This window comes from Seriola lalandi, unplaced genomic scaffold (assembly GCF_002814215.2).
Source record: "Seriola lalandi dorsalis isolate HSWRI2012SDOR001 ecotype SW California unplaced genomic scaffold, Sedor1 jcf7180002054672, whole genome shotgun sequence".
In the NCBI taxonomy this organism is placed as follows: Eukaryota; Metazoa; Chordata; class Actinopteri; order Carangiformes; family Carangidae; genus Seriola; species Seriola lalandi.
In genome coordinates this window covers 1,497,261-1,518,705 of record NW_019525225.1, presented here as the reverse complement: position 1 = coordinate 1,518,705, position 21,445 = coordinate 1,497,261, and the positions used below count along the sequence as shown (strand labels likewise).

The 21,445-nt window shown below is 41.1% G+C and overlaps 1 protein-coding gene across 2 annotated transcripts in view; it reads left to right on the top strand.

Annotated features, from left to right (window-relative positions):
* nrg2a (neuregulin 2a) overlaps nucleotides 1-21,445 on the top strand; it is an 86,987-nt gene that overhangs the window by 15,086 nt on the left and 50,456 nt on the right. The window contains exon 1 of one of the 2 annotated variants that reach the window (XM_087178000.1): nucleotides 57-75. The exons of the other annotated variant lie outside the window; for it this stretch is intronic. The gene's annotated coding sequence lies outside the window, so the exon portion shown is untranslated. Of the gene's footprint in view, nucleotides 1-56; nucleotides 76-21,445 lie in introns of those variants that run through there. 2 annotated transcript variants of the gene reach the window in all.

Below are 21,445 nucleotides of genomic sequence, written 5' to 3'. Positions count from 1 at the left end.
TGTGGAAACTCAGTGGACGTGCGCCTCCCCTTGGTGGAATTGAGGAATTACAGCTTTGCCTTCTGGTGGTAACAGGTAGGGCAACATTTCGGGGGAACTGAAATGGAGGGCAGCATCTAAAGAAGTAAGTTAGCATTGCTACTATCAACACAACTTACAACTTACAACAACTTACTTGGTCTCACTTTACAGCATGGTTGAATCTTTCAGGGAATAAATGTTACATTTGTGCACATAACCCATGTGCGTCTGTTCTGTGTTGGAATCAAGGGTGGGGTTTAAAAAGCACATTACCCTAGCAGTCACGTGAAGAGTACTGTAATTCACACAGTAATAATAACCGGTTTAATACCCGTGTCTGACATCAGCTCTCTATAGGCTTAATTTACAGCCCTTGTAAAATTTCAGCACCACGGAGAGCAGCCAGGTCTGTGTGAGCTCTGCAGGACAGACACGTAGAAGAAAACATAAGTAGGGGCTACATGTGTGGGGATGGCTTTGTTTGATCTGAGACTCATGTGCTCATTGTTTTAGCATAATTCAATATATAAGCAGTTATTGGCCTAAACTGCAGGCCAGTGATAACATGATTATTCAAGCCCACGTCCATATATATTTGGACAGAATTCAAATCTGGTACCCAGCTTTTTTTCTAAGTTAGTACTGTTGCTGTTTGTTTTACAGCAGCATTTACAGCAAGTATGTGTCAGATAGCTCATAAATACACTGTGGTCAGCAGATGTCGCTCTTTGTGAATACTGTCACTACAACATCCCTGTATCCGCATTCTATTTGGTATTTAGGCTAAATCAAACCAAACCATCACTGCCATAACTTGACCTAATACATCGCTCTTGATGATCAAACGTGTTAATATTCCTATGTTGAATTCTGTCTGTCAAAGTGCTCTCACAGCGGCCTTATCATCTGAACACATATTATATTTGTATAAAAAACACAGGGGAGCAATACTTTTACCGAATTTTCTCCATCCAAAGTGAATCAAATATATTTTTTTCTGCTTCGGACCCCAATATTGCAGCTGTTTTAGCTGTATGGATTTGATGCGGTGCTTCAACATCAGTTTTTTCAGAGGCAGAGCAGCGAATGTGACCTGAATACAGGGCATGACTTAATGGGATGAGACGCAAAACTCATTCAAAACAGTCTCTTGAAGAATCTGAAATGCTTTCGCAGCCTTAGTCATCGCAGCCATATGATTTCTCTAGGCCCACCGGAGTATATGCGGCTGCATTTTTCAATGTGAACCTATTTCGTTTTTGGAGTAATGCCTTGGCTACAGTAAGATGCGATTTTGAGGAGGGACAGTCATGGATTTAGGATTTCGTTTGTTTCGTTATAACGTGAGATCAACGCTGATAAAACACCATGGAGTGATTGACACACAGTAACTGGGTTTAGGGAGTGAGGAGATCGACCTTTTGGTCCATCGGTTGCCTGTATCTCAGTGCTCCAATCCTGCGTTTTTGTTGACGGAGCCCCTTGGCAATCGGCATTATTTTCTCTCCGTCTGTGGCTAGTGGGGGAGGCGGAGAGAGAGCCGCGGTGGAAGGCGGCGTATTAGCGTTATAGCTGCCGATCAGAAATGCTGTTTTATTTTTTGGAATAAAACGTGGCTTTTGTTTTGCGAGCGGACTACCAAACTTGTGCTTCACTGCAGCATTTTGCGTCTTTTCCCTCCGCTGCAGATGATACAGAAAACCACCATAGCGGTACCCCACCACTGCAATTTTTGGGCAAAGATAAGAGTGGCGTCGTCTTGCAGTTAAGGCTACTATGGCAGCATAGGGGGCATCTTCTGGGGGGAGAATCCGCCAATTCCTTGCTTAGCGTATCTACAATGCCTTATTATTAGCCGAAAGCAGTGACTGGATTTGAAACCCAGCATCATCCCGCGGTTTCCCCGTTTCAACGCTGCTCTTTACCCACTGAAAATCACTCGAAAAAGCAGCGGATCCCGATGGCATGGACACTTATGCAAGGTCTGCCGCGCTGCCGTGCTACTGGAGCCTACTTGCTGTCTCTTCATTCAACCCAGCTCCATCGCCATCGCCCCGCAGCCGAGAGAGCCCTGCCGCAACGCGACCAGCGACCACCGAGCCAAAGCAGGCGGCATGAGGCTTGATTCAGTACATTTATCCATGCTGGTCATCGGGGTCTCATTCGCCTGCTACTCCCCGAGTTTGAATTCCCTGCAGGACCAGGCTTACAAATCCGCCGTGGTGATCGAGGGCAAGGTGCAGTCTACGCCTGTGAACGTCTCCGCGGAGCCGTACCGTGTGAATGTCAAAGTGCTGGATGTTTGGCCCCTAAACAGTGGGGGTCTGGAGCGAGAACAGCTCGTCACCGTGGGGGAATTTGGATCTGAGGCTCCGTGCACCAAAGTGAAGAAGAACCACAAGTACATTTTTTTCATGGACCCCACTGACGAGCCCTTGGTTTTCAAGGCATCGTTTGCGCCTCTGGACACGAGTGGAAAGAACCTTAAAAAGGATGTTGGGAAGATCTTGTGTGAGGACTGCGGTAAGTTAATGTATTGTGGATTACCGGTGAAGTCCAACCCGGAAGAATGAACGGTCTGTTAACAGCCCCCGGCTTAAGGCTTTTGGTAACAGGCGCTCTGGTGAATTGTGGTTATTATGGCCACAGCATGGTTTGGAGTCAGTGGGTACCAGATAGGTGCCTAAGGGGCGTCTATGCAGCAATTTTCGACAACTCTCGCAGGCTCCCATAGCCCACATGATCAATCAAACTCTCTTTCTCGCTTTCTCTCTCCCATTCTCTCTCCCCTGAACTGCATCAGACATGCGCCTCGCACTGTTGCTTGTGAGGAATTGCAGTTTCTGTGTATCGAACTATCTGCAACCTGCAAACCCGCATTATACTTTAAAGCTTCTTGGTACTTAAGGCAATGCATCTTGTACTTCCCCAGCTTAATATGTAGATTTCAGTTTTACAAAAATGTTGCAGCTTCTTATATGAGCATTGAGCACATGCATTTCAGGGACCCGGTACAATTTCAGGACCAGGGACAGCGGCCTGTATCACTGGTATCACGTGTGCCCTAAGCAAACTGGTTCCTTGGCTATATTTAGGCTCACGCCCTGCTTTAATGCTTTAATACCCTACACTTTGAAATAGCCTATCGTCCTATCCTGTATATCACATCCATGCTCAGTGCAGGCAGAAGACTAGTACTTTGTGTTGTAGTCCGTAGCTGGAATCAATGAGGTTGTTGTTGAAAATATTCAATATCAACTTTACCACCCATCACTTTAGGGTTTTTCTTTTTTAGATTCATGCACAGGAGGTTCAGGAATGTATTTTGGTCAGTAGATGTCGCCCTCAGGGAGTGATTTTAATCACAGCAGGCACATTTTATGTGTAGTAAGGCGTTATTTATTTATTAGTATATTAATTCTCACTGATAATATTCAAGTCGATTTACAGTGTTTCAATGGACAATACTCTCTTACTCTCTCTCCCTCTCCCACATGGCTTGTTGTAAGATTTCACAAATGAAAATCAAGGCTGATTATGTTGAATAGGCTATGCAACTTACTGAGTAAGTACAATGCAGCATACTGTTGCACTGATGTTGGTGCAGTAGGCTGCACAAAAATACATCAAGCCATGTGCATGTGTGCATGGATGCACCGACACACATGTTTTTGCTACAAAACTGTGCATTGTTTGGTGACAGAATTTGTGGGGTGTACTGTCACTGTATGTGTGAGAGCCAAACAGCTCAAATGCCACAGAGCGTTTTCTTAGTCTTCACTAGGGTAAATGAATCTGTACTACTTTAATTATAAAGTAGTGTCAGTGTCTGTAACTGGATCTTAAACACCTCTCAGTGCTTGTCACAGAGCCACTCCTTTACTTGTGTCTACAACTAATGTCCCATGCTGGTCAGCCTCCAGCATAACTTCAAATTAAGATGCTGCTCATCTTCCATACTTTGAATGTGTTGAGCCAATTAGAGCATATATCACACATAAAATAATAAACATGTCACACACACTTGTACTTCCACTCAAGTGTTGTGGCCTGGTACATGATGTGTGCCCTGTACTGCTGCCTTCTTAAATCCTCTTACCCTGTACTCGTGAGACACAAATGCTCCCCTCTCTCCCTGATTTTGCCACACTCACTCTGGCTTTTAAACTCATCATCCCATTAGAGAGGTTACACAAAATGGACCTTATTACCTCTTGAGTTTCTTGAACAGCCCAAACATCCCCCGTCAATTCTTCTGCCACTTAGCAAAGCTTATCAGTGATGTGATCAAACTGGCATGGCCACTTCACTGTGTTACCTGAGAGAGTTGCCACGCCCGCTTCCTGGGCCTCTTTAGCTGTCTTTTATTTAGTTCAAAGTACCCAACAACATAGCTAATGTTGGTCTGGTAGGCCATTGTAGTTGAGGTGATTCTTACTCAGTGTAATTGATTCTTTTCTGACCCTCTCTCCTCCCCAATCATGCCACTTTCAACATAGTCTTTCATTCAGACAGACAAACAGTCAGTCCCTTGACATCCTCTTGTCCCCTTGAGCTGACACAAGATCAACAATGTGCTATTGAGGGCTTCTTTCCCTCATATTAAGTTAATCAACATTGTATCAGTCCATCTATATCATTGGCCTTTATGTCCTAATCTTGAACCTCGAATTGCTGCATATGCAGCTTTGTCTGGGTCCAGGCCCACTTAGCACACATCCTAAACTTGCTTTAAATCCCTCTCTCAGAGGGACACAAGCTCCCACATGTGTGAACCAGGGGACTGAATGTACGTACTCCACAGCTCTCAAAGTGATGTAGTTGTTGTCTACTGGTTCCTAAGGGCTGCCTGAAAAACAGTGCTTACCACCTGCACCCTTTCCTCAGGACTCAGTCAGCTGGGAGTTCTGACATACTGTTTTTCTGACATAGATTTGCATCAACATGCATCAACAGAAACATACAGCAAACACAGGCTCATGATCTGTTATCAAATCTCTCCTCACTCTTGCTGCCAGTGTCACAAGCCAAATGTATCGTATTTGGTTGAAACTGCAATATTGTCTCTGACATTATTGTACTGTAAAGAAAATACTGAGTTTTGTACAGACTATAAACCTCTCAGGCAAATACTGTATCTCAGCATTAACACATGGCAGCAAGTGTTTCCTGGAAGTCCATTGCTGTTTTGTGACAAGTCACTGATGATGACAAAAACATTGTCACCTTTAAGAGGAAGTTTGCCATAACATGTAGTCTGGGCACATGCATATTTCATATATTTGTTTCACGGTGGACCAGATGCAATATAACTGCAGCCACCTGAAATGACATTATAAGTTCTATGACCTATTCCTCAGTGCACACCTTCTGTTTCCTCATTTTTATGTCCTCTTTTTATCTTGTTTAGTATACACTTACTGAGCACTTTAGCAGGAACACCATACTAATACTGGATAGTTCCTCCCTTTGCTCTCAGAACGGCCTAAATTCTCAATGGCATGGATTCCACAAGATGTTGGACACATTCATTTGAGATTCATGTCCATGGTAATGACTGCATCACATAATTTCTGCAGATTTGTCAGATGCACATTTATGCTGTCAGTCTCCTGTTCTAGCACATCCCAAAGGTGTTCTATTGGATTCAGCTCTGCTGACTGGATTGGCCACTGAGGTGCACTGAAACCACTTTTGCTTTGTGATATGGTGCATTATTATGCTGGAGGTAGCCATTAGAAGATGGTAAATTGTGGTCATAAAGGGATGTACATGGTCAACAACAACAACACTCAAATAGGCTTTTGCATTGAAATGATGATTGACTGGAATTACCACACCATTACACCACCACCAGCAGCCTGAGCCTTGATTCATGCCGTTGACACCTAATTCATCAGACCAAGCAACGTTTTTCCAGTCTTCAACTGTCCAGTTGTGGTGAGTCTGTGCCCACTGCAGCCTCAGATCTAAGTTCTTGGCTGACAGGATTGGAACGCAAAGTCTTCTGCTGTTGTAGGCCATCCGCTTCCAGGTTCAACACGTTCACTCTGAGATTTTTTTTCTGCTCATAAGTTGTAAAGAGTGGTTATCTGTATTACCCTAGCCATCTGTCAGCTCCAACCGGTCTGGCCAGTCTCCTCTGACCTCTCTCATCAACAAGTTATTGCCGTCCGCAGAGATGCTGCCCACTGGATGTTTTTTGTTTTGCATTCTGAGTAAACTTTAGAGTCTGTTGTGTGTAGCATTTTCAGAAATATTCAAACCTTGCAATTATGCCCACAGTCAGAGTCACTAAGATCACAATTTTTCCTCATTCTTGATGTTTGATGCGAACATTTAACATTTAACTGAAGTCCCTGACCTGTACCTACACGATTTTCTGCGTTGCATCGCTGCCACATGATTGGCTGTTTGGAGAATTGCATGAATAAGCAGGTGTATAGGTGTTCCTAATAAAGTGCTCTTAAGTGTAGTTAGTAGGATTGGTATGGAAGTACTGAACCAGGAGGACAACTTCCCTTCATTCATGCTTTGATTCATTCATCATAAATGAAATATAATAATTTCAGACATTGAGGGCTTTTTTTATGACAGAAACTTTGTTGATCATGTGCTGTGTTATATACCATGTATTGCTTTTTTAAAATCAAGTAAGGGTATGAGATTAGATGACAGAACAGAAAATTAGAGTGGATATGTTTTCAGTTGGAATGGAGTCAGACATTGCTGTAGTGCGGAACTGTAATTTCAAGTATGTCACATCTGCCTTTTAGTTTAGCGTAACAATAGTTTTTTTTGTCGCTCATAGCTCAGCCTAAATCAAAAATCTGTATAGTGAAACAAATGTGGTAGGTGAGGCCCCTGGCTTTTTGTCTATCCACCGACTCCATGAAAGAGCCCCTCATAATTTCATTCTGTGTGTGCATGTGTGTGGGTGTATGCAGACGTGTGGGAGCATTGTATCAGTAAAAGACAAGTGCAAATCGGTGCAACACTTATGCACAAAAAAAGGTCATCTGAGTCGAGGAGTAACACATCGCCCTTATACCGCCTTCATACTTGTAATTAACAAACATGCAAATCATTTTCACTTGTGGGAGTATTTATTTATTGCACATTAAGGCCATGTATTTCTCTGAAGTAAATTAATGTAACAGTGTTGTTATGAATGCACACTCGATTACTAATCTGTCACTGTGAAGTCCTACTGTATGCAGGTCGCAGCTGCTGCGTTGAGGTGGTAGACAGGCAGAAATTTGCCCCGAGCTATGCGTCCTTCTGTGAATTGAGAGGGTTCCTCAGAAGAGCTAGACATAGAACATGAATGACAGTTGCTGATGGCTACTGGGTTCTGCACTTACCCTACAAGTCTGCGTGGTGGCTGTATGAATCAACATGCATCTACAGGTTGGTCATTATATCCTAATAGCACCCTGAAGGGCAATTCAGCAAACAGTTGTTGATTGTGACAAAGGTGCTCATTTACTGTCATGTACAGGATGTGTGTGTTTGTTTAGATAAGGATGATTGAAGTGTTTTCAACTGTCAGTGCTGTAGTGTCTCTAGCCCAGGGCAGAGGTGCAGGCTAATGAGACTGACCAGCTGGAAGCATGAGTTGTTCGATGGAGGTTATACTCTATGTTAGTGGGGACTGTTTTTTATCTTCACTGGGGTATTTATGTAGAATTTCTACCCTGCTCAATCTCCGCTCGGCTACTCTACTCTGACAAGATAGCTTGATGTATATTTATAAGATGTATGAAAAAAGGGCATGGCCATTTTCAGTAATTGGCTGCTCATTTTCCTGTCCTATTAGGCACTTTCTCACAATCAGTCAGACTCATTCTCCACATTTCTAAAGACAGAATTTTACAAGCTATTATTATGACAGTGTGAGCATCCGGGGTGTCTATCTTTTGTGTCTACAAATGTCACAATTCTGCAGTGACAGACCAGCTTTCACGGTAGAGTTGAGGTTTACTGATTCAGGAGTTGATACCGGTTTGCGGAGTACAGCTGTTACAAAGCAGATGTGTGATGAGCGGGAGGCAAGCTTGGTTCCTTTCAGTCACCGGGCTTTAACCCCTTAAAAATATCAAATCAGGGAGATGTTTGTGGTTGTCACTGCCCAGTGTCGTACCACAAAGTGTGTACACCTGATAAAAAAACAAAAGCAGCATCTGTCTTTTCAAAGTCTTGAATTGAATGCGTTGCCTGGTAGTAGTATTGTTTCGGCCAATACTTTGTCGAGTTTACTACAGTGTCAGCTGATTCATTTATTCTGTAGAGCACTGTGATGCTCTTTAAGAATGATGCATGTCTGTTGAGGTTAGATGACTAATACAGGAGCGAGGAATTCAAATTCCTGTTCTGCTCCAGCTTTGGTCGTCTCAGCGTTTTCTTTTAAGCACTTTACATTCAGCAGTCCTTTCAAACTGCATGAGTCCAGGCTTAAAAACATTATGCATGTAGTAATTCAGAAATGTTTTGGATCATATTTTCTTAATTGGACTGAAAGCCCATACAGTATAATTATTTGTCTTAATATTTCATCCTCAAACTAATTTTGACTTTTTACTGTAATTGTTGTAGTGTTTTTATTTTGTGTTTTGAGTGCCTACTTTTGCCTACTTTGTATGTAAACAAATACATAGACAAATGCAGATGCCATACAGTCCCACCACGTGTGTAGCATCTACTGCTAAACTAATACAACCCTGCAATATTTAAGGGAAATACATATTGTGTATTGTTAAGAAGATCTAGTCTACTGTAGGTCCATGCAGTTACTAACTAACCTCTCTATATAGGCTATATTTTGTCAGCATAGCATAGCTACTTCAGTTACAATTTTATATTACACCAAGAGAGAGATTTTTGTTACAGAAATGTATGTTCTTCCATATTTTTTTCCACACATAATTTTTGGAATTTTACTTGCAAAGCTATAACTTTACAACATACAAATAGCTTATGACAATAAGCTGGTGAATGTTAGCTGTTGTTGGAATAACTCACCTCCTGTGTTTGATTTCATTGGATTTTTGAATGTGGTTAAACATAAGCTCACAACATCTTTGGCATAATCTTCACAAAAGAGGTGTTGCAATGTTGGATTTACAGATACATTTGATTTCAATAATTTGGAAAGAGCACAATATAACTGAATCCTCGAGAGTTTAAATTTACTTAAATGGTTTGTTTTTGCTTTGGTGCAGAGGAACAAGCCAACAAACACATAAACCTGACATATTATCTGCTTGTTAAAGCTTTCATGTTAGAAAACAGTATGTCTGTGAAGATTCTGTCATTCAGGTCACCAGTTAATTAGATCTGAAGAAGCCTTTCCGGATGCCAAAATGTCCTACAGAAAGCTTTTAGTTGCCTTTTACTTAGCACTTTTAGATACAGTATGTGTTAACAGACAGTTGCCCTATACACCCTGTTAACACGTAGCGATATTATAGCATTCATTTGGAGTTGTATTTCTGGATACCATGTGGCTGTAACTCCAATATCCACCCTTCTTTTATGTTTGTTTTGGTCTGTACAAAGTGCTGCAAAAAATGACTCTGATATTTGGGTTTTTAGCTTGCAGGATAGGTCTTCATTATTTAGCTAGTTGCTAACTGTCTGCTGTTTGGTGCTGGCCAGGTTTACATGATGGTGTGCATCCAGTGTGTGAAATATTTTCAAACTCCCTGTGGTTTAAAGATTGTTCACCATTAGCGACATATTTAATTAGGGCAGACATAACTGTAGTTAATGCAAAATAATTAACTAATGGCACAATAGTTATTATAACAAGCCGTAGTTCTACTTGACACTAATAAAATGATGCAAGAGAGAACAGAAAACTTCAAACAGAAAACTAGCTAAACTTACCAGTTCTGGACACAAGTATTTTCCAAATCATTGCCAATCGAGTGCCTGCATGTCCGGTAACTTCAAGGATGTGTTGTGATGAGGACTCGCTGACATCCCACATTACCTGACGTAATATCTGTTACAGTTTGACTTGTCATAATGTGACAAGCTCAGGCGTGATAAGCCAGAATGCACAACATCAGGGCACATGCTCACCTAAATGGAATGCAGCCATTATTAAGGCTATTAGTGGCACAAAATGTCTGCCTCAAGAGAGGTCTAAGCAGCTTGTCCGGCATTTCACACTTGCCAACCTCTGACGAATAGATCCAAAATGTAATAATGTCACAGATGAGATCACAAACATTGGAGTGTGACAACGTTCTATAGTTATCCTGCCGACATCCAAATTTAAGAAAATTAAGTGACAATAGAAAAAAAACTGAGATTCATCAGTGATTGTTCATATGTTTGTTTGTTTTGAAAAAACGTAATACGTATTTCATTGTCATTTTAACATTAGTTATATGGCTCCAGTGTTATATTGAGTTTCGAGTATTCCAAGGACCAGGAATTGGTTGCATGGAGATTTTCAGGATTACACTCCTAAAAGAATTACAAAATGTGAGGGTCAAAACAAAGTTGTGTTTTGATAGACTACAGTAAACCAAAAACCTTGGATTATACTGTACATACTTTTGAAAAGTTCCACTTCTGATGGATTAACTACAAAGCTGTGTGTGAGGCAAAAAAGTTCTGGACACGACACAAAAGTTGTTATCACCTCCTAATTCTAGCTTTATAGTGCTGCACCACAAAACTAAAATAATACCAATTAAGTTCTTCATGAGCGGTTTACCCACTCTACTGTGACAGATACTATACTTTCCACAGTTTTGAATGTCTGTTTAACATGCCCTTTGATTTCACACACACCAAAGCAATGCTTTGGATGATTATAAATTTCCATGCTGTAATACAGAATTATGTCTGGGCTCATGGAGAATAATGGGCTTACTCTAAGTTCAGATGGATAAGAACTATGAGAACAAGTCTACAGTGTAATGCAGTTTAAGGATTGTGATTTTATATCAAATTAATCATATGCTCCACATAACTGCAAATTGTTTCAGTGAGATTTTGAAAGAATTAAAGTTATTTGTTAGATGTTGAGACTGGGGAGATCTGGCATGTCAGCAGAGGTGGTAGAAAAAGGAACAGATTGTTTGTTTTCTTAGTTATAACCTGATTTGGTAAAATATGACAGAAATGTCAAAATAGGCGTTGTGCATTTAAAACATATTTTATCACCTTGCGGTATTTTCAGTTTGTATCGATAATCAATATTAATTATTTTGTATTTATATCTAACAAGTTATTATGAGCGTCATTAGGTAGTGGATATTTTATCAGGACAGGTCATTGCAAGTTCTGCTGCATGAGAGCCAGACTCACACACATGCATTTGCATTGCAACAAACTTGAAAAGCAATTTACCATTTCTCTTTTTATACATATGGAAACATTTGTGTTTTATATATAACACTCATCTTGTTTCTAAAATCATTGACACATGCATCACCTACAGCACTGCTGTCTAAAATCAGCCATCAGACGGAGGAGCAGGATTGGGCCGGCTGCCGGTGGTGTGAATGCAGATTAGTTTTACAATTAGTACATAATGTCACAACCAATAATCTCCATTAATCTCTGGCTTGAATTCATAAAATGGGATGAAAGCTGCTTTTGGATCAGCAAAACTATTTGGTACAGAATGTTACTATTTACAGAGAGGACACACAAATTTATGTTTTATGGATTTATGGCAGAAATGCATTTTCAATTTTTCCTACATTGTCAGTATTAAGCCATGTGATCAAAATTTGGTACATCCACTAGTTCTGAGTGAAGAATTTTCCTTATATCAAAGTAATGAATAAAAGGCCATAACTGGAGCCCAGTCAGTGACTATTTTATTTATGTATTTATTTATTTTATATATTTATTTCTATTTTAATTACATTACCATGTTACTAAGATATTAAATATAATGAATATTGTGGTATTTAGCTTCATTACTGGATGGTTGTTTGGATATTTGATTCCTGCTATAAGATGTTCCATCACACATATTACACATTTCAGAATTTGCTCAATAACTGAGGTGTATATATTTCTAGAATATCTAGTGCATTAAACTTTATTTAGAGATACCATTTGTTCCTTAAATCGCAACAGTAAATTGAACAGGAAACAGAGGCAAACACAGTCACACAGTTTCACTTGTTGTAATTGCAAGGAAGCAACACTGTAATGATAGATATTTTGCGAGTTACAGAACGGAGATAACTGGTATACACTGATGAAATTTTTTTTTCATCTTTTATATAGTTAAGTTATTTTTGGCTGTGTGCATTTGTCTCTATTTGTTGCTGTTACTGCCCAGCAGTGTGCAGTGTGCAGTAACAAGCAAACCTATATATACTTACTATAACTGTAGACTTACTATAACTACAGTATAACTGAGATGAAAAAGAGGAACCTACAGTAAACGTCCTACTAAACAGAACAGCAGTAAAACATTACAGTTTATATCCTGCCTCTCAGCCTTTCCTGAAGAATGTTGCCTTCACCACAATGAGGCAGTATATGATCAGGATCAGGAAGCAGGACAAACACCGAAAAGTTGAAAGGGATGAGTCCGTTGGGAATGTCACAGCAGTTGTTAGACTCCCTGCCCCTGTGGCTGGAGCTGTGTCAAAAACACTCAAAAGCCCACAGTCACTGCACAGTCTGGGGGATATGTACAGGATAACAACTGTGAAAGTCACTGCCATTTGGATTTTACTTTGTTCAGAGGAGGAAGCCATCTTTCCAGAGTTAGATCTATGCTGTTAGTACTGCAGTCAGTTCTAAGTGGATGTGTTTGTGACCAAAGTGACCATAATGGCGTGCCCTCAGGGAGAAGCAATCATGTACAGTGTTTGACCGTGGTCGAAAAGCTGCCCATTATTAACTCTGAGCAGCTGTGTGGATTAAAACATCCATGTCTGCCCCCAGTGCTGGATAGTCCCAAAAAACAAAGAATCAGTGAGTTTTAAATAAAACATAGAAGATGAAGTTGATGCATTACAAACATGGGAGTACAGTTTTCTTTTTCCTAATCACAAGTAGTTCTGAACAATAGAAGCTACATACCAAGTTTAAATATCACTACAGACAAATCATGAAGGACAATCCACAGTGAAATGAAGCACACAAAAACTCAGGGAAAGAAACTGCTTTATAATTTGGCCTATTGATTTTTCACACCCGATACCACTGTTTAATGCATTTATATTGGCCTGCTCTTTATCACTTGTGTCCTCCTGCTTTGTGAAGGCAGGTTAAGTTTACTCTGTCTTGAATCATTCAGTAATTTGCAGCTATCTTGGGCTGCAATACTCCTCCTTCACAGGCTGCAGCCAGTGCATGTAATTAAATATTTAAAGCTTTTTTTTTTCAGTGCACAGCATGAAAGGTTGATGACAAAATTAACCCTTTAAAGCAACAAATAGTATCAGCATTGAACCAGAAGGGCCAGAGGAAAAAAATACACATCAGTCATTAGTAAATATGAAAACTAAGCATACACTACTGTACAACACCTGTCGGTGTATAGAAAAAATATCTTTATGTTGCAGAATTCAGTCATTCACCATCATTAATCAAACATCATTGCGTGTCGGTTTTGGCATAGCTTATGTTCAGAGAGCAATATTAAATTTGCAGTACATATACAGTATATGTGGCCAAGAGATTGACTAATACTTGGAAGAAAAAAGCTGCCAATAAATTGTTGCAGGGCTATTAGCCTTGTTTCATATGCATTAAGCTCTGTTTACATCTATTGACAGCTCCATTATTAACCCTGTTTAGTCCAGTAATCCAGCTCTGGATCAATGCATGTAAATGGCATAACTCTGAGAAACCCAGGTAAGCTCATTTTTCAATGATCTGAAACCTGAATAAGCTGCTTGGCTCCGTCCAATATTAAACTGGTTACTGTGGCATGTAAAATATTTTTCTTCCCACTTGTGGTGCTTGTTGTCTCTGCAGAACCAAACTGACACAGGGTTGGATTCACATTTGATAGATACTTTTTAGGAACACTATAATTGCCTGTAACATCAGGCTTGTTGTCAGCAGTGTCAGGATCGCACAAATTACTGTTGAGATCAACATTGTTTTGGCATGTTGGTGTAGAAGTAACCTACTATTGCTCAGTCCAAGGAGGGAGGGTGAAGCTGGCGGGCACAAATTTCGATGCTCTTTCGCTTGTAGATCTTTTTAGCTGTGGGCGTAGCACCAAGAAAACACATTCCATAATATTCCATAAACAGGTTTATAGATGACAACAGGGATCCTCAATCACAGGGCATCAAAAGTTTGTGTAAACAGCTTAAGGTCTTAAATGTCAACCTCAGCTACAGTTTATTTATAGACAGTGTCACAGCAGATTTTTAAAAATATGTGTATTGTTTTGTTGCCAGTGTCAAGTTATGACCTGATGGGGGATTACAATTTGAGCAATGTTACAATTTCTGTCATTGCAAGTGAAATACAGTGTGGAAAAACAGCACGAAAGCAATACTTATTATTATTATTATTATGAAAATACCATGATGTTCTCAAAAACAAGGCAACATGTTTTAGCTGGAAGTTGAAAGTATAAATGTCTCATCACTCCAATGTGAAAGGCCAACAAAGATTGCCAAAGTTGCAAGCAGAATCACTGCAGCTAATAATTACTCAACTACACGCAGTGTTATATACAAATATATATACAGTATATATAACACATACATGTAGGTATGTGTGTATATATTTGTACCTCTGGGTGCTTCTTCATTGCAGCGTCACCTCACCAAGGTGTCAGGTAGATTCTCAGGAAGCAGCATGACACTGAAGGACAGTGCGAGGAGATAACCTTTCACTGCAGACTCTCTCTCTGGCATTCATTTACTATAGGCCCCAGGCCGCCACTTCATTCTCATCATGCACCACTTCCTAGTCCTCTCCTGGTTTTTTCTGTAGATTTGAGCATGTTGTGTTACATCATGGCCAAAACCACAATCTTCTTGGCGTTTTTTTTTTTTTAGGTTATGCCATGGTCATAAAGTTTGTTGTTATAACACGGGAGAATGAGCTTTGACTGACAGTGACAAAACTATGTAGTTCCTTTACAACCTTTTTTAAAACATACGTAAACTTAAACATAGTCTCTTCCAGTTCTGCGCATCTGTATCAAGTTGAGTGTCATAAGGAATTCAAGCAATTTAAGTAAATTTCTTCCCAGCTCAGTGTAGATGCCTTCCAGTGCTTAGGTTGTTATTCTTTGGGTAATTGTATGCATTTCTGTAAAGTGCATTTGCTATAATTCTGTGTTGGCAAGCATATGCATGTTTCCCTGCGTTGGTTGTTAGATGGCTAGCTTCTGAAGTTTGTCTGCTTTTATGCATTGATTCAAGTGTGATTAGTGCCGTTTAGTCCAAAAAAAAAAAAAAGTCATACATTGAAGTGAGTGTTTGTCTAAAAGTGTAATATAACTGTCTGTTATAAATGTCCAGAGAAAGCTGACAGTGTCCATGACAGGAACTTCAACAAAACGATAGGGAACAAAAGGACCATGGGAAGGGCAACTGTGTTTGTGTGCAGCGTGCTGAAGTGTTGAAAAGAGGGGCTGCCGGCACTCCCGCTGGGCGCCTCCCGGTGTGTTTAAGGGACGTGTCCGGCCATGTTCACCCCACACACACAGCACATATCCTGAGAGAAGGTTTGTTTCCTCAGGTATGTTGTAGGTGTGGATTGATGTGTGTCTTAACATGAAAAGACTTTAAACAGAAAGGAATGGCTTGTTAGCAGTGTTTGGAAGTGGACCAAGGAGAAATCATGTTTCCCCCTCAACAGTGAAGGGGTCTCCTGCTTTGACGCAGAGGTTTGTCTCAGCAGAGTTAGAGAAAGCACACGTTCATGTCAGAGTGGAGATGAATTTCCTAATTCTGTGGCCTGTTCTTGAGTGTTACCATCCTGAATGCAACACAGAGGAGGAGCTGATAAAAGATTATGACAGTGCTGACTCACAGAAGAATCCCTTGTAAACAACTCGACACACACATTCCTGAATATTTACAGTATGTATGTGGATATTTAGACACATTTCAGTTCACCGTCATCCCATTGTACGATGACCAGATACCTCACACTCACTCTCACAGTGACTCTTGCGTGCTGCTTGTGTTTAAAAAAACTGACGCCATCAAGTTGTAAAGTCCTGGAGCTTTTCCAGAGTGAATGATTTTGGGAAAGATAGCAAAAGATAGTAAATCCCCACAGGGGTTTTTATTCATATTCATTAGAGACATACTTTAACTTCATAAATAACACACTTCAGTGACTGGATTCACATGTGAAATACAGTACAAGGGAACATTTTTTGTTGAGAATTATTAAATATTAAGCCCTGATAATTAAAGATAAACCCTGCGTGCCTGTCTGTGATTACTCTTGCATGTATGCGTGCGGGGGTGTGTGTTTTGGTAGTAGGCTGTTACTCTATCCTTTACCCTTGCTTTCTTCTGACCTTCCACCAGTGCTCCTGCTCATTATTGTGTTGCTCTAATCTGGAGGGGACAGGACTGGGTGCAGAAGTGTATTTATCTTCCTGCACAAATAGGACCTCTTTCCGTCTGGTCCCTGCTCAGCTTGTTGTTGAAAGATAGTGAGCAGCATAGAGCAAGCTTCAGTATGTGCGTGTGTTTGTGTGTGTGTGTGTGTGTGTGTGTGTGTGTGTGTGTGTGTGTGTGTGTGTGTGTGTGTGTGTGCGCGCACACGGGTGAACTGAGATGTGTCCCAGCTGGCCCACAGACCAGCACACTAACCATCACCTCACTGCAGCAAATGCAGACAAAAGAGGAATATATCTCCCTTGTGATATTGATACCCCTTAACTCTGGGGGTTATTTTACCCTAAATGAGAAAGCAACATTCCTCACAGAGGTCTGTTGTACTTGTAAGAGCCAGTAAGATCAGTGTTACAGAAAGTCCCCGTAGTGTGAGCCCTGTAGCCGCGTTTCCGCTTTTTCTCCATCACATCTGTTGGGATGTGTACTTTTGCTACGCATTGTCTAGGCATGTTTCTTTTCATTCCCTTGTTTTCTCCATGACATTAGGCTTGCAAGCTGGCATTTATCATGCTGCAAATGGCCATGGGCCCGAAAACCACTGTAGGCAAGCCAGTGTTACAAAACAACACAAAATGTACCTGAAAAATAATACAAAGGGCGCCATATCATATTTTCCTGTCAAAACGCCATTCAGATAGAACTATCGGTCAACTGCCCTCGGTTTTGCCCTGCAGTCAGCAAGTTGCCACTATCGTGTGCTCCTCTGTCTTAGCACTTCATCTTTATCCACACAAACATAGTTTAGTGTTATATTATTACTACATGGCTTTTTGAGCAACAATTAATACTCCGTTGGCTAAAACGCAACTATTAGATTTTAGGCTAAAGCTTTGGTACTGCGCCTCCTTCACTAAGCTGCTCATACTGGTGGTTGCTTGCCTATTTAGAACTATTACAGCTTTAGCTAGCTTTGACCTCCTTCTTAGTCCGTGTGTTGTTCGTCACCGGTGCGCTTGGCGATAGATTCAACTGCTTTTAGAGGGACGGAGAAGGTTCTGTGGGCTTGTGCCGTCATTCTGTCGCTCTAAGATGACCTACCACAGTCCTGGCTTCCTGTCAGCCATTTCTGGCTTGCCAGAGCACAGTGTGAGGGCATCCTGGCACTGTCAACTGGGACCACTCTCTTGCCCACTTATCAAGTTCACTCAATTTGAGACCGCCTTGATGTGGGCTTATGCCGCCAAAGCATGATCTAAGCTTACACATGCGTAGTGGCCTGTTTTCCAGGAAAAGCCTACATTGGTGAAAAACAAACAAAGAGATAAGAAAGCCTCTTGATAAGCTCAAGCTCAGCCACGAGAGGCAAAAACAGAAATGCAAATGATTTGACCAAGAAGCTGGTTTCACTCTGTGTGAAACTCCTCACACTGTCCTCATTGTGACATGTTTGTGTTGCTCTAAAAGCACATTCTGGAGATAAAGGACAAGTGCAGAGCGCAAAAGGAATTTGATTTGATGCGAAGAATGCAAAGCAGAGAGCGGATGCACGTATGTTTTTGAATGTGGTGGGGGGCAGTTGCTGATAAGAACACAACCTTCCCGTGTTTTCCCTTGTGTCAATTTACATTTCTGCAGTTTAAAGTTGATTTTTCACCATGCGTGACAAGTTAATTGATGGATTCATTTAAAGTGAAGTGACGTTTATCATTCAATCATTTTAATCCACATAATCCATATAATATTGAAATGTTTATGGACCATTGCAGTTTGCTCAAAGAAAAAAATCATTAAGGTTTGGGAATCATTTTTAATCTTTTCTGAGATGAAGATTATGAACAGTACAGACCGAATCAGTAAGACTCATTCTGTTAATGGATTATTAGTTTGATTAATAATAATGATAATTTGTTATGATATATTTTTTCCAACATTCCAAATTATATACATGAATCCCATGTAAGATATAAAATATAGATATAAAAAGTTTAGTCAGTTGGTTTTAGAGTGAAAAATGTGCGTAATGGAAAAAAACAACAAGCCTGGTTTTATGCTGTGTTTCAGATGTGGTGTCTTAACAGTCCATTTTGTAAATGAAGAACGCTTTTTTACAGGGAAATGGTTTGTATTACGTACACCATGAGTGGAAAACAGATCCATTTTGAACGCATTTATTGACCCATGTGCTTCTTCTATTTACATGTGGATGCACCTGTGTGTTTGTATGCGTATGCGTATGTGCGTGTTTGAGGGGGTATGTTTGTATTTGAGTGTGACAGTGTATACTTTGTCGGCCCGAGGACACTTAGATTGAGTGTGTGTTGCTCTCTCTGGTGAGAGCACACATATGTGTTTGCGTGAAGACCTGGTTCTATGTGGGTGTGTGTTTGATAAACTGTGAGAGCATGTGGGAGACTGTTTGTCTATTCATCTGGGTGAGAGCAGGAGAGAAAGAGCAGAATGAGGAGGTGGAAGAGATCTGCTTCCAGCCTCTATCTTCAAGTCAATCTGCTCACAGTCACACAAACCTCTTTATCTCTCCCTTAGACAGAAGGGAGGGAGACAGGCAGAGAGAGACAGGCAGAGACGCAGAGACTCCAAAAAAATAAATATGTTTTAAAAGAGGAAAAATACAGAGGCAAAGAGAGATAGAGAGATTCAATCAGGCAGCCTTAAGAAGATTTTTGTTTAAGAGGATCATCAAAGTCATGCTCAGACAACATCTGTCATTAAAAATATTTGTACTATTTTAGTATCATAGCAATGAGCTATTATTGTCCAATGGAGAGGCTATTTGTTATCAGAGTAGAAAGATATAGAAAGTGAAGATGTCGTATCACCAATGTTATCAGCAAGCAGAAAATTATTTTACAGTGTTCAGTACTTCAGCCACAATGGAAGTTGAGTGGCAATTGACACACACACACACACACACACACACACATGCACACACACACGCACACACACACACGCACACGCACATACATACATTTAGTGCATGCAAACTTTGTCTCTCATGCACACATGACAACACATGTTATCACATAACCATGACTGATGCCAAAGAGAGGCATTTTTCACTCATCAAACAAGGAAAAGCACAAAATTGTAACTCTGCGTGGGTGTGTCTGTCTGTCTGTCTGTCTGTCTGTCTGTCTGTCTGCCTGTCTGCAGAACAAGCAGAAAAAGCAAAAAAAAATTATAAATCAACCTCAGCTTAATTGTAGGTCTGGCACAAATGTATGGCTGTCATTCTCCAGTGCCGCTCTGGCAGCCGTCCAGGTGAGGAAGATGATCAGTAAGAGTTTGGAGATCACATCTGGCAACAGGGCTGTGGCGTGCGCGAGGCTGCTGTGGTGCCGGCCTGTCATTGCAGTATCATGCCCCATTGGCTGATGAGTTGCTATGCTCATGTCTTGTTCCTCTCAGCCCCAATCAAACCTGTCACAATATGAATCAGCCTGGCCTTAAGTGGGGGAAGATGCCCCTTACCATTAGATCAATCAGTTATCAGACACATCAGTCAGATTTAAGCCGGTGCGGGGCCACGTCAGAAGCAGAGAGACAGGCACTGGTGGTGTGTTGTGCTCATGAAACCTGGATAGTGACAGATGGAGACTGGAATAGAGCTGGAGAACTGAACAAACTGAGAGGCTAAAGAGCTGAAATCTCATTTTCTCAGTGGCCTTGAGAGTGGAGCATGCTCAGTGCTGATGTTTGTCATCTCTCCCTCTCTGAGATGCTACTGCAGTGCTTCCCAGCAGGCTTGGCACAGGCTTACTCATGGACATCTCTCTTCTGGAGCGATACAGTGGCCAGGCTGCAGCTGCTCAGTGGATACCTCACTGTGTTTCTTTGTTTCACTCTCTGTTTCTCAGTTTCGCTCTGTCTTCGTTGCTCTCCTGTCTTACCTTTCTTTTATTGCTGCCTCTCTCACTCGTCTTCCCACTGTATTTCTTACACATTATCGCCTACTTTCTCGCTTGCATCCTCTCTTGTTTCTCTCCCCCTGTCTCTCATCCTCACTCCGCCCTTCCACATCTCTCTCTCTCTCACATACTCTAGTTGCTACCCTTAAGACTGTGGTTACCATGGTGACAGCTATGTGCTGCGGAAACGTCAAAGAGCTGAATCCACCCAGGATCACTTCCTTGTTTAACACTTAAATTCTTTCTTGCTGTTTCTCCTTGATTTTTAGCAGCTCTCTGTAAATACCAAAAAGTCATATTTGATTTAAATTCATCCATCCATTTGCTCGATTAATTAAATGAGGCAATGCCTGTGATTTCTAGTCTCTTTATGTGATCCTGATCTCAGCTGCTGTGCAGAGTCATTAGTAACATTCAGATCGAGAATCTCAGTTGACCTTGGCACAGCTGACCTTGAGAAAATAGCCCCTTCCTCAGGCCTCCAGATGTCACTGACATTGATTTGTGTCGTGTCTCCCCTTAAGGGGGCTTCACCAGCCCACCCAGTGACATAAGTCTTCAGTGCCTCGTCACATGCTTCTCATCTTTTGTCCGTCATTCATACAGAAAGCCACTTGTACATACACCATGAACACACATGGAAAGCAGCAAGACTGGCAGCATCAAGCAAATTATATTTCTGCTCAGAAACGTGCATTTTACGCAATCTCCTTGGTCTGTACTACAACACACACTACGGCTGGGTGAGCAGGTTTTTGTTTCAGTAATCAGTCAGCCTGCCTGTGTTGTTCCAACAACACACCTCAGTGCGTGGTCAGCTGAGGGAGCAGATGCCTTGTTAAAAGGTGAATATCAGCAGGTGGGGCTGTTTACTGTCATCTGATGAAGAGGACATTATTTTCTCTCTTTTGCACTTTTTACCTATATGTCCTCCCCTTCCCTCTCTCTTTCCCTGCTCCCTTT